The following is a 25,365-nucleotide window of genomic DNA, read 5'->3' on the forward strand; positions in this document are numbered from 1 at the left end:
ATGCTGAACAACAACATTTGATTTGCCCCCTCTTTGCCTTGTTTTCCTTTTCAAGGGCTAAGACCAGTGGGTCAGAGGATGGTCTGATCCCACAGTCCCTTTGCCATTCTTGGTGATTTCTTAAAACAAAAAACATATCAGCATACGAAACCTCATCCCATTTACCTTCCCGTCTTAAAAACAACATTAACTGCAATAAGGTATTATAATCTAAAGTTCCAGTGGATGGCCACTTCACTTCGTCCTCTAACTTGTATAATGGCCACCAGCGCGTGCAATATTGGATTAGATCTTTTTTATTCTCAGAGCCCCCCCTACTGGTGACTTCCTTCCAGTGGGCCATGACGCACCCCAAGGGGCTAGCCCGAGGAACTTCTTTACTCTGGTTAGTTCTTATTATCTCCTTCTCCTTGCCCTATCTCGCTTCCACCCAAACCTTTCTTCACAGAGCTTCACAGTCGTTTCCCAGTCTTCCTCCCACACACAACTCCAGGTGGCAGGTATCAAATGTGATTTCCCACACACAAGCTTTAAGATCTTAGGTTCTGAATCAGCTTGATCAGGAAACTTTAATTTACACTCGGGGCATATGACCTGACATTTTTTAGAACAGCAATACCAGCATCTCTTGGAAACTCCGCACTGCAATAATACCCACACAGAGTGCCAGCCTCTTGATGCACCAAAGGCTCTCAGGAACTGCCTGCAGAGGCAGGCTATTCCGTTTACTACAGGGAACTCTAAATCCTCTACGGCAGGTTGTTCCCAATCCAGACTTACTATAGTACCAGCTGAAGTCCGATAAAGCCCCTTTAAATGAACTCCTTCGTCTCCTCTATCTATCCAATAATTCACAGGATTCACAAACTCCCAGGAGTCGAGTCCAAACCATTGGGGCAGAGGAACCCCTTGAGTTCGTCTAGCCACGGTAAAAGCATGCACAATCTACACTACAATTCACCACCTTTACTCAATGAAGGTCCTCACCCACGCTTCTCCACTACTTGCTCTACTTCTCTGCCAGGCGCTCCCTGTCCCCACAGCCTGCCCCAGCCGGCACCTCAGGCCTTACTCGGCCCCTTCAGTTGTGGGTAGAAACCCCTCCCGCAGTGTAGATATACTCACTCGCTCACTCTCTTTTGTACACCATGCACTCGCACGATTACAAACACACTAACATTAACCACACAATGCATTAACTGTACAACAATACAGTGTCCAGACACCACACACACACATACACACACACGAGTCCACTTGAACCCACCCCCAGGGTCGCTAGGGGCCGCTCTGTCACACAGTGAACTCCCGTCTCTCAGTCACTCTATTGACCAGTCTGCTTGCAGGCACAGGCTGAGCACTCAGATGTCTCTGAGTGACTTATTCAGCCGTCCTAGCTCTCTTTTTCCCCAGGGGCCCCTCAATACATACTGTATCCTCCGCACACCAGCAGGTCCTTGTCTGTCTCCGCAGGAGGCAAGCTGAGATGAGCAGAACTCCTCCAGCAAAATCCCAGGGCACGCCTAGGAGGTCCGTCTATTCTCCCCTGCCTCTGCGGGGACAGAGACGGTTCCTCCTGCCTGGCTTCGCCAGAATGTTTTGTGGAGATAAACAAAACTCAACAACTTTGTGAAAGTTGTAAAGCTGGTTTGTTTATTGCAGCGATGGACGCATGTGGAGATTACCCCCCTTAAAAGACATGCGTACTTCTGGGAACTTCAGGTCCCTTTTTTATCCCACTCTCAAATGCATATGTATGCAATTTCACAATAGGTTCATACATATTCATTTTTATGAATTTCGTGTGACATTTGCAGCTAGCTCTTCTTTATCAGAAAGAATTCCTAGGTCAGGCTGACCTGCTCTCACAGCAGTCTCTCTGTCTCCCCACTCTTATCTCTGCCGTTCACTGAAGCAGTTTCTCTGAGCCTAGGCTTTTTACGAGAACAGGCAGTCAGACTAAATAGCTATGTTTTCAAACTGCAGACTTAACTCAAAGATGTACATTTCACCTAAATCAAAATGGATTTCTACTCTGGAGAATTTCTATTCTGTCTCACCGGGAAAGCTGAAATTAGCCATTTTCCCCATTGAGGAGGAGGATTGGGATTCTGCCTATTTCGAGGCTCTGTATCCCAAATCGAGAAAGCCAAAGCGCAGCCTCACTGCGGGAACGGCAGCGAAACCAGTAGGGGTGGTTGCAGACAAGATCGCGGGACCTGAGGGGGAGGGGGAACTGCCCTTTGGCAACGGGCACAGCCGCGCGGCGGCAGCACCAGACAGCCAGAGGCAGCCTGGGGTGGCAGAGGGGACAGCCGGGGGGGCCATGGGGGCAGCGGAAGGCACAGAAGCTGCAGCAGCACGCGCATGCGTGGTACTGGTGGCAGCAACGGTTTCAGGCGGGGCGGTGTTAAAGACGCACGCGACTGCGATGGCAGGCGATCAGCAGCCACCCGGGAAAAGCTCATGGGTCACGGCGGCTGCATCAGGCGGGACTAAGCCAGCCGGGACAGCTGCAGAGTCCACAGGGGCTACTGTGGAGAAATGCGGCAAGCGCCCGATGATGACGCGAAACCCAGAAGTCGGAGCGGGGAGGATTTTTTCCCATTTTGCAGACACGTCACAAGCACTAACCAAGCGGGGTCCGCGTGCGTCGGTTGTCGGTGTTGACATGGGGTCAGAAGACGAGGGTCCTGATGGGGTTTAGGGCAGGGCGGAAACATCAGAGCTGGAATGGGATCTGAGCAGTGAGGATGTCGATCTGGGAGATGAAGGGGGCATTCCTGAGATCGCACCTGCGCTGAAGCGAGCTCAGAGGAGGCACGGTCGGGGCGGGGGCATCCTTACTCCTGTGATGACACAGGCAGAGACGGGGTGTGGTCAGGCTGCAGAGGTTTCCCGAGGTACCGCCCCTTCTCCGGTCCCATGGCACTGGCATGCAGCCAACCCCAGCAGCCAGCCCAAAACCAAGCTCAGCAAACCACACTGTTTCAGCCTTAATCAAAATCTCAGATGGGAGAGCTGTCACAAATAAAGCAGATATTGTATGAGGCAGTCAACGACCCATCAGAGACACAGATCCAACCGAGCAGCCGACACCGCCACCTTGTGGTGGGACCATCACATTGCAAGAACTTTTGCCAGACCCACGTGGTTGGACCCCAGTGTCACCTAGTGGCGGGACTGTAACGTTGCAAAATATTTTTCCAGTTTCATATAAAAAGAAGGCTAGGTCAAAGAAGACAGCTCCGACACAGCGAGTGGAGCCTTCATCAACTCCAGAACATCATGGGGTTCATGACACTCCGACTGAAGTGCAGCAACAGGATGATACAGTACGAATTACTGCTTCAGAGGTTATTCCAGCCTGGATGCTCTCAACATCAGTACCTACTGGCTCATCTGGACAGGGGCCAACAGTTACAATACCAAGGAGTGCAGCCAAAGTTCTTTTACAGTATTTGGATACAGCTTTGGAAACCACAGCACAGGAATTTCAAATCCCTGTTCGTAATCTAGGGTCAAGGGCCAAGGCTACAGCCTGGCAGGGGATGCGGATTCCAACTACGCCGGTGAGTTCCACCATGGGAGAGGCTGCAGCATGGCAGCAACTCCCACAGATTACTCCACTTTACATGCAAGTACCAATGGAAACACAGGTACCCAAAGCACAAACAATTCCAGCTATAGATTAGGCAAATATTAAAAAAGAATTAGCAAAAGAAAAAGACCTATTACAGCACTCAGGAGACATTGCGATGCCCGAGAATTACGATGCACAGGGCCAGAACCCAAGATGGGAGAGGTTAGATCACAAAGTGGTCAAAGATCTTGCCAAGGCCATCAGAGACAATGGACTGGGTTCTTCATATTTTAAGCAGCTTTTGAGGGGCACTTTCAAAATATATTATTTAACACCTTATGATCTTAGATGTCTTGTGTCGATGATTCTTACAGACACACAGGTCCCCGTGTGGGACATGAGATGGAGAAGAGCTCTTGGTGACCTGAGAGCCAGATACCAGGGCAGACCAAATGCAAACCTCACCTTGGCACGACTGGCATGTGATCCTCCAGAGGACAAACCAGTGCAGCAAGCGGCGAGACTTCCACGAGAGATGCTGAATGACATTCAGGAAGCAGCATGGAGGGCAATCCTACAAATTGCACCAGCAGGAGTCCAAGACACCATCTACACTGACATCAAGCAAGATCCTTCTGAACCTTTCTCTTCATTCACATATCGTCTCATGCAAGCAGTGGATTGACATGTGATTGATTAGGGAGCGAAACCATACATCATCAACAGCCTTGCTTTTGCCAATGCCAACCAGGACTGCAGGTGAGTCATCAGTGTGATGCCAAATCAACCCTCTCTGGCAGAGATGGTGGAGGAGTGCAGCAAGGTGGGAACACCTCAGCATGTTGCATCCATCGTGGAGGAACGGTTAGAAGGACGACTGGAAGGACGGTTGGAAGAAAGGATAGAGAAAATGTTCCAAGCGCAAAATGAAAAGCTCGAAAAGGTTTTTGCAAACTTTGAAAAGAACAGTAACTCTCCTGGAGGACAATGCTACAAATGTGGGGTCATCGGCTGATTCTCCAATGGTTCTGAGTTTTAGGGATTGTTGGTATCGAGTTTGTAACCTTTGTTATTTTTGGTTTTTTATAAGCAATACTAATAAATAACGATTGTTGTTAATGCTGTATGAATACTTTAAAAAAGGTTGTCTTAACCCTTTTAAACACTTCCTGTTGATAAGTTGATTATATAATGAGAATTCTCAGAATTTGTGATAAGAATTATTATCAAGATATTGTTGTAGCATTTGTACACAGCTTTTGTGTATTTTACTATCTCTGTGTCATCATCTACAAGACACATGTCTCTTCAAAATCTTGTCTTTTTGTTTCTTAACTACTCATATGTTTTTGGATTTCTTTTAAATCCAGATTGCCAGTTTCATGGTTTTCTTCAGTTATTATTACAGAAGTACTCCAGCCGAGAGTTCAAAAAGTTTGCTGTGTTTGAAGAATCTCTATCCTGAAAGAAGTTTTGGAGGGATTCAATTATTTGATGGTTTGATTGGTTTTTAACCCTAAGGTTTCTTATTCATAACTGTTATTTTTAAGAGTCTTGTTTCAAAATGTGTAAATGATATCCATCAATTAGAGTTCGGGCTCTGGCCAAGCTCTACCTCTACTTGAATGGAGTGATTGACAATCAGCCCAGATGTTTTCTGCATCAAAGAGTATTCAAGTCCTTTTGACTTGGCGATTTGACCATATATGGCAGCTGAGCCTGTTTTCAGAGAGAGTTTGGAGAAACATGAATCCGGACATGAATTCTCCAATTTTCTGTTGTTTTAAGGTTTATCAGCTGTCGCAGACTCTGGTATGACAGTTCAGTGTTGTAGTGCTTGGTAATTGTATGATTTCAGATGTGGTTTTGATTATGTGTATTATGTAATTGATTCCTAATTGCTGTTATCTTACATTTCTCTATGCAATCTTACATAGAGACTGAAACACAACTGATCAATGTTTTATTTTCACAGCAGGACCTGTTCTTCACCTCTGGGATTCTGAGAAAATCCTTCAGTCCCTGCGGGGATGTGGATTTGTATGTGTTTTATCAGGTGCAAAAGTCCAGGTGGATTTCAGTGAAGAATGTGAAACTCCATCAAGTATAAGAGAATGCTGACAAGAAACACTGGCCAGAAAATGCTGACCATTCTACAAGCAGAAAAGAAGACGCACAGACGTGGACTGCGCAGAGATTCCAACACCTGTGCTTCGCCCACAGAAGATTGTGAACTTTGGGTTTCTTCATGGGTGTGGGAATCAGTGATGTTGTAGAACTTTTGTTAGATGATAGCTTGTTATATTTTAATAGGGCTTGTAGTTCTGCTCATTTTGCTATGCATTTTTCAGTGCATGTGGCGGGCTGTCACAGACATCTTTTGTGAAAAATCCTTTCTTTAGGATTTTTCCCTCTTCTGGGAAGCTGAAGCCCCAGAGAAAGAATGTAAACAATGGTTGTCTGCTGCTGTGGAATGCAACAGGTGCACCTGTGATTGGCCCATGTTGCATGTTTACAATTAAGGGCCAATCAAAGGCTGAGCTCTCTCTGGGACAGAATCAGAGAGAGCTTCTTTATTATTCATTCCTTTTCTATTATTAGCTTAGCAAGCTTCTGAGACTTTCTCTCTTTATTCCTATTAGCATAGTAATAATGTAATATATATCATAAAATAATAAATCAAGCCTTCTGAACATGAGGTCAAGATTCTCGCCTCTCTCTTCACCCTGAAAGACCCTTGCAAGCCCTGTAACTGTAACAGCGGGCCATGAACAAAGCTGCAAAAGAGGTGTTTCTGCTGCAAACAGAAGGGGGAGGTGTCAGAATTCAGGACATCCCTCTGGCTGTCCTGGACTGCCAAGACCGCTACCAGGGGGCTCAGAGACCCTGGCAAAGAGCCCAAGACACCTGTAGTTTTGATTATGACCCATAGAGCAAGTTGCCAACCTTATATGAAGGTCTGCAAACCACAACAGTTTAAGTAGAATTCATCACAGGGTGAAAAATAGATTTTTGGGGTTTTCTAGAATGGGGGTTCAGGGGGCAAGATGGAGGAATCTGGGCGTGTCCAACCTTTTTCCTTCTTCTTCTTGGCCTCCATCTTTTGGTGTGATTTTGGCACTTTTAGATTGGTTTAGAGTAGAAGCTCACTGTCTAACATAGGTGATAGATATTGGAACGTAATTGTAAATATTGTACACGTAGCTTTTAGTATAAAAAGATAACACCGCCCTGGGGGCAGGCAGAGTGCCTCTGACTGTCTTGCTGAGTGAACCTCGGCTGGACAGGAGAAAAAATTTTATAGATAAGATACAATAAACAACCTTGAGACCAAGAACTGAAGAGCTCTGACTCCTTCTTCAACTGCCGGGCTGGGAAAAGAGACTTTGTAACGTATCTCAGGGTCACTCTGACCAGCTATAGATCCTGAGATATATGTATTACTTTATTTTACATAGTCGCACCCCTGATCAAAAGTCCTTATATGGTTCTTTGGGGTCTGTCTTCAACATCCAGTGGCCTTTTTTGGTGGCTGTTTCTCAACTCCTGCTCTTGAGTAAGCGCAACATCCTTGTTTTGCATAACTTCTACTTTGTTAGCCTTGCAAAGCTGAGTTGGCATCCTGCTTGCATTTTACATTACTTTTTTGCCCAAGTTACATCCTTAATCTACTTCTTAAAGGCTGTGCTATTCTGTTCTACTGTCCTTATCAATAGACCCTTAAGACTTGCCATGAGGTGCCCACTGAAGGAAGCCAGCTTCTGGTTTTTCCCACTGCAATATATAGCTTTGGGATATGCCTTTATTTCAATCACCAACAAGAGCATCTAGCCTCTGGAGTGTGGAAGGGACTTTCCAAGGGGACTTGCTAACTGGTTGCAGAATAGACTAGTAGTGGTTCCTGGACATAAAGATAAAACAATTGCTTGCCTTACAAGCAGAGCAGGTTAAATGCATTACTCTGAGAAATACATGCCAGTATACAAAATTAATTATTTGTGCTTTTTTAGCACTTGCTTATTTTAAGAAAAAATTAATACATACATAAATGAAAATTTTCTTTTCGATTTGAAACTTAAAAATTGAAATGAATGTATTGTGTACAAAGAAGAAAACACTTACATACAAGTTGGTAATACAGATACACTTGAAATACTCTGCTGAGATAGTCCTCTATTTTATATTGCTCTGTAAAAGAGTATGGAGCTAAAATCTATTTGCCATACTTCCCCTGGAAAAGTTCCTCTGCCAATCACTCCTTGTTCTAGTGTAATGGTTGTATTTGGATTGTTCTTTAAGTAAATGCCACATTGAGATGTTACTTCCTTAATGACTTCTAACAGACGTGGGCGTGAGATATTGGTAGAGGGGGGTCTACTCCCTAATGAGTTTTATCATGTTCAGATTTCACATAGTGTTTCAAAGCTCTTTCAGATATTACTCATTGGCCTGTTTCTAACTGTCCCCATCCATTCTCTAGAAATTTCCTTTTATTATCTTGCATCCATTTGTAATCTGATGGCTGATAATTTACTGGTTGCCCAGTATCTACTTTAGTGAGTATCAACGCAGCCACTACTGGCTCCTTTCTTTCAGCGGCCAGCCTAGTTTCATAATCTGCCAATCGGTTGCCTTCTTCAGGGAGAGTGTAACCTTTAGAGTGTCCCTGGCAATGCATAATTGCCACCTGTGACGGGAGTTCTACTGCTTAAAGGAGTCTGAGGACGTCGGTTGCATATTTGACAACTTTCTTCTGAGCTGTTAAGAGTCCTCTTTCTCTCCAAATCATGCCATGAGCATGGACAATCCCATAAACATATTTGGAGTCTGTCCAAATATTGATGATTTTTCCCTTGGCTGGCTCCATGTCTGGGTTTCAAAAGACAGGTGTTTGCTAAGGAAGGCAGGAGCCTCCCCAGAAATGGAAAATTTAAACTTCCCCCCACTCCTTTTTCCAAACTGCTATAAATTTTAAATTAAAGGACTTTCAGGGAAAAAATATGGGAGCAGGGAATAACAGTTCTTTAATAGGGAAGAAAATAAAAAGATGAAATAAACAATGCAGTACACTCGAACAACACTGACAGAGTCAGAACACAACCTGACACCCTGTTGGTCAGGGTGTTGGTAGCAGTCCAATTGGAGATGTGGCTGCAGTCCTCCTGGAGTGACAGATGTGGTTCTGTTGGAGCAGGGATCCTGTAGAAAAGGTGTAGTCTTCTGAAAATCTAAGGGAAGAGAGCTGCTGTTCCTCTGGGAAATCCAGTGGAAAAGGCCATGCTGGTGTTCCAGAATCTCCACATTACATCTGGGTAGAGTGCTTGGCTCTCCCCTCTGGGCGGAGCATCTCACACTGGGATGCTATAGTTCTTATCAGTCATGCAGTGACATTCAGTAGCCTGTTATCAGCAGATGTCTCCCCAGTTGTGGAAGAGATAAGGAAAACTACCCACTTAGCAGAAGACAACTGCCATAGAGATGGTAAATAGAATACGATTTGCTTGACAATGCAGGACATTATCCACCCCTTATTCTATTTCCATCAGCAACACAATGAAACCTTACAGAGAGCTCTCACTTAAGACTAGGTTTCACTGTGGTACACAACAGCTTTCTCCATCTTTCTGCATTACCCACCAAGTGTAACCTGGTCCTTGAGCAAAAACAATCCCACGGATGGGTTTGTCTTTGCCAGAGGTGGGAAAAATACCTTTCATGTGTACAACAGGCACTTTATCTCCATCCGCTATGTGCAAGGGTTCAGACTGGGCAGGACCAGCTCGATTAATGGACCCTCGAGTGTTGACCATCCAGGTGGCCTTTGCTAAGTTCATTTCCCAATTTCTAAGAGTTCCCCTGCCAAGTGCCTTCAGGGTAGTCTTAAGCAGTCCGTTGCACCATTCAACTTTCCCGGCAGCTGGTACATGATAAGGAATATGATATATGCATTCAATACCATGTTCCCTGGCCCACGTGTTGATAAGGCTGTTCTTGAAATGGGTCCGTTATCCGACTCAATTCTCTCAGGGGTGCCATGTCTCTACAGGATTTGCTTTTCTAGGCCCAGGATGGTGTTACGGGCAGTAGCATGAGGCACAGGGTAGGTCTCTAATGATCCAGTGGTGACTTCCACAATGGTCAGCATGTAGCGCTTGCCTTGGCGTGTCTGGGGCAGTATGATGTAGTCAATCTGCCAGGTCTCCCCATACTTTTGCTTGGACCACCGCCCACCATACCATAGGGGCTTCACCCTCTTGGCCTGCTTGATGGCAGCGCACATCTCACAGTCATGGATAACCTGAGAACTACTGTCCATGGCAAAAATCACCCCTCGGTCTCATGCCCACTTATAGGTGGCATCCCTGCCCTGATGACCTGAGGCATCATGGGCCCAATGAGCTAGGAACAACTTCCCCTTATGTTGCCAATCTAAATCTATCTTTGACACCTCCATTTTTGCTGCCTGTTCTACCTGCTCGTTGTTTTGGTGTACCTCATTAGCCCGACTCTTGGGGACATGGGCATCCACATGATGGACTTTCACAGGTAGCTTCTCCAACTGAGAGGCAATGCCTTTCCACTCATCAGCAGCCCAGACTGGCTTTCCTGTAAGCTGCCAGTTGTCCTTTTTCCATCTTTCCAGCCATCCCCACAGAGCATTGGCTACCATCCACGAATCAGTATAAAGATAGAGCTTTGGCCACTTCTCTCTCTCAGCAATGTCCAGGGCTGTTGTATTGTGTTCTTATATGTTTTAGTAGCATTAAGTTGTACTTTGCTTTATCCCAGTTTCCCTCCTGTTATAATGGTTCTGCCCGTGCTGCCTCCTCCCTTCTTGTTAATGTCAATCTCCCTACCTCCTCCCCCTGTTCCCCAAAAGTGGCTGATTCCTTCCCTTAACCCCTCCCCAGTGTCCTGTCCTTCACTCAACGGCCCATCCCCTCCCTCTAGAAACTTCTACCAAGGGTGTCGAGTGATAGGTTCGGGCACCGCGGCCCCTCCCTTGGGTGCCCCTTATTGGTCCCCCTACCTGCCTGTTTCCCTGGTCCCCATGCCCTCCTGTATCTCCATTGGCAGGCAGGCAAACCCCTCCCTGGTTTACCCCCACCTTTTTAACACCCTGCAGACCCCCAAATCGAGGTCTTCAGTTGGATGGATTCCCTGGGTTTGGGACCTCATTTGAGCTCTGGAATAAACCCGGACTTTGCCCCCAACTGGAGTCCACTCTCCTTCTTCTACCTATGTCGTGCTGCTGTCTCGTCCAAAAGGTGACAGCCTTAGCTGCTCTCCTGACCTCCCTAGGAATGGGAGAGTGTCCCTCGCTGCTCGCTGTGCCAGAGCAAGCCAGGGTGGGTCTGAGCACACACTCGGAGAGGCACTGCGACAGTTTGTCACTCACGTGGGGGCTGTGTCACCGGACCCCACGGGCAAGACCTTGGACGCTTTCCTGGACTTTGTACCTTGGAGTGCACTCAAAGGTTTCTTGGCTGGCAAGCTACCCTCAGTGGGACCAGACCCCATTTCAGTGGGTGGCGCTCTTGGGGGATGAGGGCGGTAGCTCCTGAAGCCCCACAGGAGTCGTTCTCCGGTAGGACCCATCGCCTCTGGATTTTTCTTTTGCGCTCACCGGACAGGTAAGGAATCCTCTTTTCTCCCTTTCTATGGAGTGAGGTCCTTTCCTCCTTACTCTTCCTGCCATCTGTATAGGTCTCCTTTGTCTAAGGGACCCTGTCCTTGTGCTCCTTTTGGTTTGGAGCCAGGACCCCTCTCTTTTTGCCGCGCAGCTTTTTCTCTTTCTCGTGGGGAGCCGGCAGTGCTGTTCTGCTTCATTTTGTGGTTTTTCCAGGGTGGTGGGGTGATTTGAGCTGCTCAATTTGTTATCTCAGCCATGGGTGCTAGGCTGTCATCAGCTCAAAAAGGAGTTTTAAACCAAGTTGTTGGAATCCTTTCGGGGGGGGGGGAGGGGGGGAGGGGGTTGTTATTCAAAAAGGGAATTAAAGCAGCTTGTCCAATGGTTGCTTTCTCACTTTCCCGAGGTGTCCCCTGAACAAATTTATGACATTCATTTTTGGGACTTAGTTGGTAATAAATTAACAGAATTAGGCATGTCAGGGGACTCCTCCTTGTCTAAAATTACCTTCTGGAGTCTCCAAATCAGAACAGTCTTAACATCCAACTTTGGGGTGAGAAAACAACCATCCTCTGACAGCATGTTCCCCAGTTCTCCCAACTCTCCCTCTCCTAGCTCTCTTCCCTCACCTGCTCCCCCTCAAACTGGGATCTTGAGAGGAGCAGCCCGCTCCTCCTCAGCGCGGGGTTTCCACCATCTCCCTGGCTCCCCTCAAGTCTCCCATTCCCCCTGCTTTGGAGTCTGGGCCTGACTTCTCAGGCTCCTTCCCTTTCTCCCTTTTACCCAGTTAGTAAAACCCTGTCCCAAAAACCCTCTGTCCGGTTTAATCTCCCTGACCCCGTCTCTCCTCAAAATGGCTCCTGTGGAGCTCAAAATGGTGGCAGCCACATGGCTTTTCCTGCCTTTTTCCCTTCTTTTTCCCATAATCCCTTTCGCCGGTCTGCCAACCCCTTCGTATCCCAAGACTCCTCTCATGAACCCTCCCCTTCTTATGTTCCTGTCGTGGGGTGACAGCCTTTATCCCAATATCGTGTGTTGTGTCTGGCAGCTGTGCCTTTACCCCCCCCCCGGCCGTCTTGCTGCGGCGGGATGGGGAAGAGAAGAGGGCGGGGTGTGAGCAGGCACTTTCGCTTTTGGCTTTTGCTGCTTGCTTGGCTAGCCGCTTGCTTGCTTGCTTTCTGCTTTTTGCACTGGTTTTTTTCCCTTTTCTTTTGTTCTCTCTTTCTTACCCTCCCCTGAAGATACTGGACCGGCTCCGGACCTGACCTGAGAGCTCCAGGACACCCGAAGCTCGCGACAGAAGCTCAGTGCCCTTCACAACACAGTCTGGTCTCTTTTCTTTTCTTGTGTTGGGGAGTGTTCTTTTGTTACTTGTAAATAAATAGGTTTTGTTTTCCACTTTGCTCCTCCGAGAAATTCCTTCCCAAACCCGGTGTTGGGGGAGGGGTGGTTGGAGGTTTGTTTTGGGGGGCTCCCTTTTGGAGATTTCTCCTAATTTGTCCTAAACCAGGACAGTTCCTCCTTCTCCCTCTGCTCCTCCCATGCCCTCTCAAGACCCACCTTCTGACCATGCCTCCAAATCAGAGACCTGTATGTCAAGTGTCCCCACTTTCCCAGCCACTCCCAGTTCCCCCCCCCCCGCCCTTCCGGTTCCCACACTTCAGCATCTGGGGGAAAGGAGCCCAAGAATCAGAGCCAGGGGCTTGTTCACATGCTGTCAGGTGCCCTATTACATATAATCCAGACAGGGAAGGGAGAGTACAGGCCAAATGGACCCCATTCCCCTACCACACTATTAAAGAACTGTGTAAAGCCCAGAAGGAGTTTTCCCGGGAAAGCGAATATTTCCAGGGGCTCCTGAAGGCAACCCTGTCAGCATCAGATGTCACTCCAGCTGTTTTTTTAAAACAGTTATTTTCCTGCCTGCTCATCCCCACCGAATTTTTAATGTGGGAAGCAGCATGGAAGAGAGAGGTAAGGGAAATTCTCCCATCAATATGGGATAACCCTTGCATGGCATCAGACATCAGTGCTGACCCCATTTCTATAGACCATCTTTGTGGGCAGGCGGAATGGGACGATGGCGCCAAACAGGCACAGGGGATTCCCAGGGATGTGCTGAGGGAAAGCACCAAAGCAGCAGAAAAAGCCTTTCTTGTCTTGCCACCCGAGGCACCCACTTGCAGTTATACAAAAATTATGCAGTCACTAGCCGAATCTTTTCTTATGTTTGTTGAGAGACTCCGCAAGGCAATTGAGCAGCAGGTACAGAGTGAGGACACCTGGCAGAACATCCTTAAAGAAGTGGCTTTGGCCAATGCAAACTCAAAGTACAAGGCCGCCATCCAGAGTCTGCCTTTTGACCCTCCTCCAACTCTGTCTCACATGTTGGAAGTCTGCGCTCAAAAAGTCACCACCGCCCCAGAGGAACATGATAATAAGATTCAGCCGCCCTGGTGCATCTTTGGCTGTCACTTCGGCCTCAACACCAACTGCACATCCCTCTCGTTTCCCAAAACCCCCTAGAAAATCTTTTGACCCGGACAAGCCATGCCATTTATGTGGACTCAAAGAACACTGGATGCCGGACTGCCCACTGAAACAACAATTTTTAGATTTTAAAAAGGGGAAAATGGCTCCTGTGGAGGTGCAACAAAAAAACTAATTGAAGAGCGCAGTCCCTCCCTGCGCCATGACATAAATGAGGTGGGCTCGTTAACATATCAGGGGAGGAGCAAAGGAGAACATGTTAGAAAGCAGAGCCTACCTGTAACCACAACTCAATCAGACATTCCCAGACCCATTTTAACCACTTTTTCCAATGTTGAACCTTTCAGGTTGCAGCTGACAGAGCTGGTCCACCTGCAAGACTCAAATTTCCAGTCTGTGTCAGTGTGCCCTGAGATTCAAGGTACTTGGAACCAGATCTGATGTATGTTGTCATCGGAGACACCGAATACACACCACATGAGATCAACATTGTTCCGGGTCTCTTGACATCAGACCTGGGACAATTGTCCCTTGGACTGTACTGTGTCTGCCTCCCCACCTATCTGCCAAAGAGCCAAATCATAGCACAGGCCATACCAGTGCCTGAGCTGACCTGGGACTCAGAGCGAGGCCATCTGCTCCATCAAAATACCCATCCTATTGTCTCGTGGGCTCAGGTACTGGGAAAAGAAAAAACACGTGTTACATGTGGGATGCAGAGAGGTGGACAGTGAAAATATCTAGATGGACTCTTAGACACGGGAGCAGATGTGACGATCATTCCCTCTTGGGAATGGCCATCACACTGGGAGCAGCAAAAGGTGGCTGGTCATATTTAGGGTATAGTAGGCATTCAATTGGCAAAACAGTCAAAGAGTGTCGTTCAAATTGAGGGGCCGGATGGACAATTAGCATCAATACGTCCATTTTTTTAGATTATGCAAAACTCCTGTGGGGGAGAGACCTCATAGGCCAGTGGGGGGCCAGAAATGACCTTCCTAAGACGCTCCCCCCCCCAGGTTTTTTTGGCGGCAGCCACTGAAGAGTGCTCTACCCAGAAACTGAATTGGAAGACCGATAAGCCAGTATGGGTAGAACAGTGGACGCTCAATAAACAAAAATTAAAGGCGCTTGAGGAGCTTGTGAAGGAGCAGCTAGAAAAAGGTAACATCATGGAGACCATGAGTCAGTGGAACTCCCTTGTCTTTGTAATAAAAAAACCTAACAAAGACAAATGGCGGCTCCTCCATGACCTCCGCCAAATAAACAATGTTATTGAAGATATGGGCTCTCTCCAACCTGGGATGCCATCCCTCATGATGCTCCCCCAAAATTGGAATTTGGCTATTCTTGACATCAAAGATTGTTTCTTCCAAATTGCTGTACACCCTGACAGTGCTCCATGGTTCACCTTCTCGGTTCCTACCATCAACCGAGAAGCCCCAAAGAAGAGGTACCACTGGAAAGTTCTTCCACAAGGAATGTAAAATAGTCCAGTGATATGCCAGTGGTACGTCTCCTCTTTGCTGTCTCTCGTCCGCGCAGCCGCAAGGGATCCAATTATCTTACATTATATGGATGACATCTTGGTGTGTGCTCCGAATAATAACCTACTTACCCATGCACTTGACCTCACAATCAATGCATTGGTTGTTGCAGGGTTCAAGCTTCAGGAGGAAAAAATCCAACAGATGCCACCCTGGAAGTACCTAGGTCTTGAAATTGGAAAGCGGACCATTGTTCCACAAAAATTGGCCATCAAAAATAACATCAATACCTTGGCGGACCTCCACCAACTGTGTGGGTCTTTGAACTGGGTAAGACCTTGGCTGGGCATTCCCACCGATGACCTAGTCCACCTTTTCAATTTATTGAAAGTGGGAGAGGAGCTTTGTTCTCCCAGGACACTTACCCAGAAGGCGAGGACTGCACTGGAGAAAGTCCAGGAGACCATCTCTGCCAGGCAGGCCCATCGGTATCAGCTGGGCTTGCCCTTTAAATTCATTGTTCTAGGGAAACTGCCACACCTCCATGGGGTGATTTTTCAATGGGACGTAACATCCAAACAGAAGGACCAGGGCCAGAGGGACCCTCTCTTAATTATAGAGTGGGTCTTCCTCAGCTATCATAGGTCCAAGAGAATGACATGGCACAAGAGCTGGTGGCAGAACTGATCCTCAAAGCAAGATCGCGGATCAGGAAATTAGCAGGTTGTGACCTTGACTGCATCCATTTGCCTCTTCAATTAAGCTTGGGCCAACTAAAAAAGGTCATATTGGAGCAATTGCTTCAGGAGAATGAAGCCCTACAGTTTGCATTGGATAGCTACACCAGTCAAATTTCATTTCATTGGCTGCCCCACAAGTTTTTCAATTCAGATGTACAATTTTCTCTATCACTGAAAAGCATCCAAAGTAGGACACCTCTAAAGGCTTTGACAGTTTTTACAGATGCTTCTGGATGCGACAGGAACCGTCAGTGAGAAGAGCGTAGCGTGTTTCCTCTGCTGGTAGATGGTTGTATGGTGGAGCTCCTTCAGCACGTGTCACTTGCTTTTGTTCCTCTTCATCAGTGAGACCAAAGTTTTCACCTTCCGGCCAGTTTGTAATTATCTCAAAAATCCCAGGGCGATTCAGATTTCCAATACGGGCGCGCTGTGTGATAAGAGCAATCCACTTGCTCCATGTAGCGTCAGTGGCGTGGTGGGTTGAGGGAACCGATGCTTTAAACATGCACCCCAGCACCGGTAGTCCGGGTGCCAGGAGGAGTTGTGCTTCCGTGCTGATCACCTCTGAGGCAGCTTGAACTCCTTCACAGGCGGCCAAAATTTCCTTCTTTGTGAGAGTGTAGTTGGCTTCGGACCCTCTGTAACTTTGACTCCAAACTCCCAGTGGTCAGCCTCGAGTCTCCCTGGGCACATTCTGCCAAAGGCTCCAGGACACGCCATTGTTCCCGGCTGCAGAGTAAAGTACATTCTTCACCTCTGGTCCTGTCCTGACTGGGCCAAGGGCTATGGCATGAGTGATCTCCTGCTTAATCTGGACAAAATCTTGCTGCTCAGGGCCCCAGTAGAACTCGTTCTTCTTGTGGGTGACCAGGTAAAGAGGGCTCACACTCTGACTGCACTCAGGAATGTGCATTCTCCAAAAACCTATGGCGCCTACGAAAGCCTGTGTTTCCTTCTTGCTAATTGGTGGACACATCGCAGTGATCTTGTTGATGACCTCAGTTGGAATCTGACGCCATCCTTCTTGCCACTTAACTCCCAGGAACTGGATCTCTCGAGCAGGTCCTTTGACTTTAGTCTTTTTCATCGCGAAGCCAGCTTCCAGCAGAATCTGGATGATCGTCTCTCCTTTCTCAAATACTTCCAAAGTGAAAATTTTCCAGGACAGAAATCCATTTTAATTTAGGTAAAATGTACATTTTTGAGTTGAGTCTGTGGTTAGAAATTGTAGTTATTCAGCCAGACTGGAAGGCCTAAGCTCAGTGAAGTTACTTCAGCGAAGGACAGAGATAAAGGGGGGGAGACAGAAGATGATAGAGAGAGACAGGGACTGCTGTAAGGGCAAGTCAACCTGTCCTCGGAATTCTTTCTGATAAAAAGGAACTAGTGGTAAAAGTCACACAAAACGCATAAAAATGAATATGTATGAACTTATTGTGAAACTGTGTGCATATGTATTTGAGAGAGAGAAAAAAAGAGACTTGAAGTTCTCAGAGGTACGCATGCCTTATTGAGGAGAGCAATCTCCGCATGCGTCCAGCGCTGTAATAAACATACCAAGCTTTACAACTTTTACAAAGTTGTGAGGTTTCTTCTTTTCTCTGCAAAACATTATGGCGAGCAAAGCCGGGAGTTCTCTGTCTCCGCAGGGGCAGGGGGGATAGACGGACCTCCAAGGCGCGCCCTAGGATTTTTTTTCCTGGTGGGGCTCTGCTCATCTCGACTTGCCTCCTGCGAGGACAAACAAGGACCTGCTGGCCTGCGGAGGAGAATATGGTATGTACTGAGGGGCCCCCGGGGAAAAAGAGAGCTAGGGAGTAAATCACTCAGAGACGTCTGGGTCCAGCTAATGGAGCAGCTGGAGTAGGGACGGGGGGTCATTTTTCTGATCGGGCAGCCCGCTAGCGACCCTGGGGGTGGGTCGAATGAATGTCTATATGCGTGTGTGTGCCAAACACTGTGTGGCTGTATGGTTAATGCATTGTGTGGTCAGTGCACTGTGTTTCTAATCGTGCAAGTGTATAAGAGTAGATCTACAGTGCTCTACAGTGCGGGGGGGGGGGGGGGTGAGTACTACCCGTGTTTGAAGCAGCCGAGTGAGGCCTAAGGTGCTGGCTCCAGCAGGCTGTGGGGGCAGGGAGAGAAGTGCCTCGTGGAGAAGCGAGTGGAGGAACGTCAGTGATGGCATTTATTGTGTTGAAATGTAGTGATTTGTGTAGATTTGGTGCGTTTTAACCGTGAGTACAAGCTCAGAGAGCTCCTTTGCCCTGGATGTTTGGACTTGATCTCTAGACTGTGTGCTGTTATTGTGATTGTGTCCAGGAAAAACTGATGTGAGTAAATGCTGAATTATGGTATGCTGTGTTGTGTTGAGAAGAGTGGGCACTTTGAGAGATATGCCCTTTCCCAGTGATTTTGTGTGGTGATTTTCTTCCACTGCATTGTGGTAACTTGATTCTGAAATTGTATAGTAGTGCTTGTGGAGATTTTAAGTTTTTGTTTGCAACAAGAGTAGCATTTTACACAGAAGAACTATAACACGGTGATTTATGCTTAACTATGATAAAGCGAATTAAAGGAATTCCAAGAATTCTCCCCCCCACAGCAATTCAAGCCTTGGCTCTAGTGAATTTGAGATAAAGGGGGGGGGGGGGGTGTGTGTGTGTGTCTGTGTCTGTGGGCATATCAGAGTTTCGGCTGTGACAAGCATAGCCTTTTTGCAAGGCAGTAAAACAAATGTAAGTAGACACAGTGCTTAATTAGATTGTGCAAGAAGAGAACTAGAAAAGACTCATATTTTGTAAAACAGAGTTTAGATAGAAGAGATGAATGAGACTTATGAGACTTCAGCTGGTACAATAGTAGGTCTAGACTGGGAACAGCCAGCTGTAGGGATTTAGAGTTCTCTGTAATAAATGGAATAGCCTGCCTTTGCGGGCAATTCCTCAGAGCCTTTGGTGCATCAAGAGGCTGGCACGCTGCGTGAGGTGACAGTGACTGTCTCCTGAGCACAGGGACAGCTCTGGCTGCCCTGTCTTCCCAGGGAACACGGGAATGACTGTGGGCAAATGCTGGATGTGCAGGTATTATTGCAGTGCAGTGTTTGTGAGAAACGCTGGTATTGCTGCTCTAATAAGTGTCAGGGCACATGCCCCGAGTGTAAATCAAAGGTTTCTGATCAAGATGATTCAGAACCTAAGATCTTAAGGCTCGTGTGTGGGAATTACATCTGATACCTGCCACCTGGAGTTGTGTGTAGGAGGAAGACTGAGAAACTACTCTGAAGCTTTTAAAGAGAAGTTTGGGTGGAAGCGAGATAGGGCAAAGAGACAGAGATAATGAGAACTGACCAGAGCAAACAGGTTCCTAAATTAGCCCCTTTTAGGAGGGGCACAGTGGGAGAAGACTGCCAGTAGGGGCAGCTCAGAAAATAAAAAAGATTTATAATACCTCATTGCAGTTAATACTGTTTTAAAATAGGAAGATAAATGGGATGGGGTTTTTGTATGCTGCTATATCTTTTTGTTTTAAGGAATCACCCAGAATGGCAAAGAGACTGTGAGATCAGACCGCCCTCAGGTCTTGGCCCTTGAAAAAGAAAACAAGGCAAAGAGAAAGCAAATCAAACGTGTTGTTCAGCATGCAGCATAAGATAGCAATGTATGAAGTCAAGCAAAGATTATCATGCTGAAACGCAAAGCGATTACAGTTCGAAAAAGGAGTACATATGATTTGTAAAAGGCTCCTCCTAAGGTAAGGGAGGAAGGATAAAGATGACCTCCCCAAAAGGATGGAATTTTAGTCGACACAAGGGCCATATATTCAGTTTTAAATAAAGGTTCAGTACCTGTGGAGAATGTTTATGTTGTAGTGTGGGGAACAACTGAACAACTGGCCACTCTGAGAAGGTATACTTTTGCAAACCTTTAAAGTAACATGTGTACTATGTGTACTTAGAAGCTTTTGTACAATTCGCTCAATTCGCTAAACATTCTCAAATGAGAAAAGTTACTCTGGAGGCAAATGATATAAAGATGTTAGGCTTAAAATTAATAGACACTGAAATTAGGAAAGACATTAGTAAAGAGATATTAGAATAAGTAAATAAGTGTTTTCAAGAGTATGGGCCTCTGCTGTACCAGGGAGAGTGAAAAATGCCCCCACATAGTAATCAAGCTTAAGGAAAGAACACAACCAGTGAGAGTTGAGTAGTACCCTCAAAAGGAAGATAGGGAAGGAATCAGCCCAATAATTGATAGTACTGGATTAAGGGCTGTTAATAAGATAACACAGAATTTATACCCTGTGGTAGCAAATCCATATACTTTACTAACTTGTTTAACACCTGAGCTAACCTGGTTCACTGTTTTAGGCCTAAGAGATGCCTTCTTTTGCCTCCCTATCCACGAAGCCAGCCAGAAAATTTTTGCATTCAAGCACAAGCTCACATAGTCCATGTGCCTGAAGGCTTCAAAAATTCCCCATTCCGATTGGAGAACAGCTTGCAAAGACCCAGAGTCCCGGGAAGCTCCACAAGAAGAAAAGAGGCTGTTGCAGTACGTGGATGATCTTCTAGTAGCTACTCGGATGAGGGAAGCCTGGACGATAAGCCTTTGGAATTTCCTAGGACTCCAAGGATGCAGAGTCTCAAAGAAAAAGGCACAGGTAGTGAAACAGAAGGTAATCTACCTGGGGTAAGAAGTGAATGCTGAGCAGCAGACTTTAGGGCAGGGAAGCCATATGCCAAACCCCAAAACCCCAGACAACGAAGGAACTCCGAACCTTCTTAGGCATGGCAGGATAGTGCCAGCTGTGGGTTTATAATTATGGACTGCTTGTCAGACCCCTCTATGCTCTTATTGCCAATGGAAACAGATCTCCAGTGAGCAAAAGACGCCACACAGGCCTTTCACCAGCTAGAGAGTGCCCTCATGTCAGCTCCAGCTTTGAGACTTCCAGATGTAAGTAAACCATTCTTTCTATTTTTCCATGCAAGGAATTGCCCTAGGAATACTGGCTCAGGATTTGGTTCCATACTGAAGGGCAGTTGCTTACTTCTCTAAGCAACTAGATGCAACAGCCAAAGGATGGCCAGGTTTCCTCAGAGCTGTAGCAGCAGTCATGCTTAATATTCAAGAGGCACGCAATTCTACCCTAGGACAAAAATGACTGTGCTAGTGTCCCACACAGTGTCCGCAGTACTGGAAGTAAAGGGTGGCCACTGGCTTTCACCAGAGAGGTTTCTGAAATACCAGGCCATCATGGTAGAGCAAGATGATGTAGAGATAGTGGTGACTAATATTGTCATCCCAGCTTCTTTTCTCCGTGGAAATCAAGAAGAAGCAGTATACCACTATTGCCTGGAGACCATTGAAGCTCCCTACTCCAGCTGCCCAGACTTAAAGGACACTCCTCTGGACGATTCAGAGACCTGGTTCACTGACAGAAGTAGCTACATTGTCAGTGGAAAGCGACATTGCAAAGTACACAGTGACTACCTGCAGAGAGGTAATAGTGTCTGGACCCTTACCAAGAGGTACTGTTGTATTGCACTAGATATTTAGTTGGTTGCACTGGGTGTTGGGAAAAAATATTATTGGGTTACCTGGATGGTATATTCCCCCTCACATGGTTCCTCCCTCACACCCCTGGTCTCTCTATCCCTGGTGGTCTGTCCCACGGGTGGTCCCTCCCTTCACCCCTCCCCAGTGTTATGCCATTTACCGTGTTCCTCTTTCCCCGTCCCCACCACCTGGGGCAAAAAACCTCACTGCAGGTGAGGCACGCCCTCTTTGCTGCCTGGGTGGTCGCCAACACCAGAGGTGATCTGTCCCGCGCGAATAAACTGGACACTTTGACCCACGTGGCAGGGAGCGCTTCTCGTCTCTTATCTTGTTCATGCGGTTCTGTGTGGGCTTGGGTCCTGAGTGAGCCGGGTTTGGACTCATATAAGCCCAGAGATCCACGGATACTGCAAGGTACCTCTGCACAGAAGGCTGAGATAAATGCATTGACCCATGCCTTAGAAACAGCAAAAGGCATTCAGAGTCGTGCATGCACATGGAGCCATCTGGAAGGAGAGGGCACTGCTAACCTCACAAGGAAAGAAGAGACAATCCGGATGCTGGAAGCAGTTCAACTACCTGAAAAAGCATATTAAGGCACACCAGAGAGTGAGCTCAAAACTAGAGAAAAGAAATGAGCTGGCGGATGGAGAGGCAAAGAAAGCATCAAAGGGTGAGGTAATTATGGACAGATTTTCCTCGAAGGTAAGCCAGAATACAATAATACTAATCAAAAGAGACGGACAACTACAAGTGGTGGGCTACCACTGAAAGAGAGCTAGTAATCCCTTCCCATTTTCGTGGTTACTAGTGAAGGAAGAGCACTAGAAAACACACTAGGGCCTAACTACTTAAAAGCCTTTTATAGAGTGTGGCTCCTTTCCCAAAATGACCAAGGCTGCCAGTAGCACAGAGTGCATTGAAATGAAGTGTTGACTTTGAAGTAGTAATTTCCACAGGCTTTCTAGAACATACATCTGATTGAAAGAACCATTGTCAGGAATTTATGTGCCACTATCACTCAGGTAAGCCGACAATGTGATCCTTGCCTCCAGACTAACGCCAAAAATACCCCCCCGCCGAAACTCGGTCAGACTGGGAGAGGCCATGGGCCTGGACAGCAGTGGCAAATTAACTTTTCAGAACTCCCAAGGAAAGGGGGGTATCAGTATTTACTGGTATTGATAGATATATTTTAAGGATGGCCAGAAACATTCCCCACCAGAACTGTCAAAGCTCAAGAGGTGACCAGATTATTTTTACAAGAAATAATACCACGCTTCAGAGTTCCAGCCACAATATCCTCATATAGAGAATCATATTTCATTTCCAGCGCAGTGTAACAGATTAGTAGTCACCTGGGCATAGATTAAGAACTTCACACCCCATACTGCCCCAATCAAGTAGCTCTAGTAGCCAGGTAGAGAAAATGAATCATTTGATTAAGTAGCAGATTGTAAGACTCAGGCAGGAAGTTAATCAACCGTAGCCCCAAGCTCTTCCACTAGCACTATTGAAAATTCAAACTAAACCTTGAGCTAAAGGAATGCTGAATCCTTTTGAAATGCCTTATAGAAGACGATATGGAATACAAAGGGAATGTCCACCCACATTAGGGTGGATAACACTAGCCGCCTACATGGTGGCTTTAAGCAAACAGCTCAGAGAAATTGAGAAACACGTGGCTGGAACTCAGAGCAGGGAGTTAAATAGCCTGGGGATGATGTATATGTTAAGTCTCTTACAGAAAAGACTTTGGAACCACAGTGGGACAGACCACAGCAAGTACTTCTCACCACCTTCACTGCAATCAAAATCAAGGAGCAAAATGCCTGGATCCATCACTCTTGAGTGAAGAAAGCCCGAGAAGTCCCTTAGAGTGTGATACCAGAAGACAGTGAACTGAGACTGAAACTTACTCAGGCAAAATGAGTATATTGCGGTCGGGAGTAGTTCATACTTTAGTTTACAGAATTGTTTTGTATGTAATGGTAACTGAATTTCAGAACTAAAGAGTACCGCTATCCAAAGCAATGCTGAATGGCCTTGATCCCAGGCTTTTAATCAGCATACTGGATCTCAGTATACTCTCATTATACTGAGAGAACTTCCTGAGATAAAAGATTTAAACGTATCTACTGTAGTAATCCACGAGAATCAAGTATATGAGGAGCAAGAATGGCAAGAATGAGAACTGTAGGCACTTCAAAGAATCAGAGGAGAAGAAATCAAAGTAAGGTGCCAGGTCATCAATAGGATGGCTCATGAGAGACCAGATGCAACTAGTGTCTCAACCTCTCCTGGTGTATATGAACACCAGGAAGTTTGTGATAGCCTAAGTGAATCAGACTGTTGTTGTAATTTCACCTTGATACAGCCTGTAGAAGCGACCTGCCTTTGAGCTTGAGTTGCTATCAGACTTTCATTTAAACTCAAAGTAGACACTGCACTTTTTACAAGAGCAGGGCCTTATAGAACCCATACTAGGACTCAAATACTTCAGACTCTACCCAAACTTGAACCTAAAGTGTGTGACATAGGCATGAAATAGGCCCCTACCTAACAAAGAATGTGGGCGAACAACAACTATTATTCAATCCAGAATGGTCTCTCAAACGTGTGGAGTTGATGATGCAAATTAACATCTCAAAAATCCAACCAGCCTGCTCCTCCTTCCTAAAAACATCCTTTGAGGGCTGGACAACATGGTTACAAAGACAGGCATATCTCAGGAGCAAAATAAGAAACGATCTAACTGGGGTATTAGGGACAGGATTAGGAGTTTTAAATGGAATTCATTCAGAAATACTGATGAATAAGCTGAACACTGCAGCAGGTAGCCTAACAAAATTGAAACAGCCTTTACAGACATCTCTATTGGCATTAGGAACTAGCCAGTGGCAGATTTCAAAAGTACTGCCAAAGTAAGGTAGTATGAAGAGGCCCGGGACCAAAACCACAAGTTAATAATAGAAGCATTTAGTACAGTTCAAGATAATGTGTCTTTAGCTTTCAGTTGTATACAAGCACAGTTATAGATGGAAGCAACAGCAGCTCTGATCATACGGGAAAGGGGTGAAGGTAATTTTCCAGCTGAAATTCGGAGAAATGTTTGGGATAATGCAATTGATTTTGAAAGGAAGTTTCAATCCTGGTGGACTATGGTGAATTTCACCTATGATCCTGCTTGTAATGTGGCCACTGCCTTTGGGCTTACCATACATAATGCCACTGTTTATGTTATCCATCCCGTCATTGCCCTAGGATTAAACCATGAAAAAACAATACTCTATCCTTCAGAACATAGAGTGTGGGCATGAAAGATGAATGAAAAGTGGCAAACAGTAAACTTAGAATCCTGCATTACTAGAGAACAAATGGGATTCATTTGTGAAAGCAATACTATCAATGCCCAAGATGTGTGTCTAGACACTGAACAGAGTATTTGCCACTTTGAAATTCATCCAGTCACTGACCAGAAAACTGTGCTCGTATATACTGGAAAAGGGTGTGTATGCCTGAGAAGTGCCTGTGCTGCTGTAAAAACTGATAGCAATTATGTTATTCTGTGTAGTAGAAATCATTCTAATTTCTGTATTTGTAATTTCGTTAAGATTATCGAGTGTGGTTTTTTGTCCTTGGCCCCAGTGACATCCCACCAGCTGGTTAAAAGCAATTACACAGTGTATCACAGACTATCACCTACTCCTATTGGGATGAACCTTACATTAATAAAACAATTAATTAAGCACCAAGACCTACCAGAGATCTTGAAGAAAAACTCAAGAAAGCAGAGAGAACTGTCCAATGTGATACAAAAGGAAATAACTAGAATTCTGCAAAGAATAGAACAAAATGCAGATCATCACTG

General features: G+C 46.2%; 1 long non-coding RNA gene across 1 annotated transcript in view; it reads left to right on the forward strand.

Annotated features, from left to right (window-relative positions):
- LOC141726936 (uncharacterized) overlaps nucleotides 1-18,036 on the forward strand; it is a 37,915-nt gene extending 19,879 nt beyond the window's left edge. The window contains exons 2-4 of the long non-coding RNA XR_012577894.1: nucleotides 5,559-12,542; nucleotides 14,051-14,124; nucleotides 15,363-18,036. This is a non-coding gene — a long non-coding RNA (uncharacterized LOC141726936). The remainder of the gene's footprint in view (nucleotides 1-5,558; nucleotides 12,543-14,050; nucleotides 14,125-15,362) is intronic.
- The last annotated feature ends 7,329 nt before the right edge of the window (nucleotides 18,037-25,365 follow it).

The sequence above is a fragment of the Zonotrichia albicollis genome, chromosome W (genome assembly GCF_047830755.1).
Source record: "Zonotrichia albicollis isolate bZonAlb1 chromosome W, bZonAlb1.hap1, whole genome shotgun sequence".
Taxonomy (NCBI): Eukaryota; Metazoa; Chordata; class Aves; order Passeriformes; family Passerellidae; genus Zonotrichia; species Zonotrichia albicollis.